The sequence below is a fragment of the Echinops telfairi genome, unplaced genomic scaffold (assembly GCF_000313985.2).
Source record: "Echinops telfairi isolate 266 unplaced genomic scaffold, ASM31398v2 ScPeMD7_7424;HRSCAF=8462, whole genome shotgun sequence".
Lineage (NCBI taxonomy): Eukaryota > Metazoa > Chordata > Mammalia > Afrosoricida > Tenrecidae > Echinops > Echinops telfairi.
In genome coordinates this window covers 28220307-28220991 of record NW_022111324.1, presented here as the reverse complement: position 1 = coordinate 28220991, position 685 = coordinate 28220307, and positions in this window count along the sequence as shown.

Sequence of the window (685 nt, the reverse complement as noted above, 5' to 3'; positions counted from 1 at the left end):
TACCATCAAATCTCTTTTACTGTCCCATACCTACCTACAGCCGCCGAGTTGGTTCCAATCCACAACAACCCTATAGGATAGAGTAGAATTTCTCCCTGAGGTTTCTGAGACCACAAAGCTTTATGGGAGTAAACAGCTTCTTCTTTTTCCTGCTGAATGCTTAGTGTGCTTGAACTGTTGACCATGTGGTTAGCATCCCAATGTGTAACACACTGCTCCACCGGGATTCCATTATACATTACAGGAGGACTTGTAGAATGAGGAAGAAAACTGGCTCATCCATTTAGTATGTTTAACCAAATTGAACTTTATTTCTTAATAAAATGCATAGGGCAGAATGCAGTACAGTGTGTGAGAAAATATCATGTTTGAAAGATTATATACTTTGATTTATACAAATTTCTATTAAACCCTAGTTTTTAATTTTCAGCCATATAGTTGAAAAATCACTGAATGTCTCTGAACTACAAATTTCCCATATGTAAAATAAGAAACAATACCTTCTTCTTGGTTTGTGATAAAATATGTGAACTCTTCAAAGAAGTGTCTGATACATAGTGGGCATTTAAATGTTAATATTCTTTTCATTTAGAAAAATGAATAAAAAAATAATCTTTCATTTAGAAAAAAAATGAAAATGTCTTTCATCTTAATCAGTACTCCAGTGTAAACTAAGGAGTCCTGG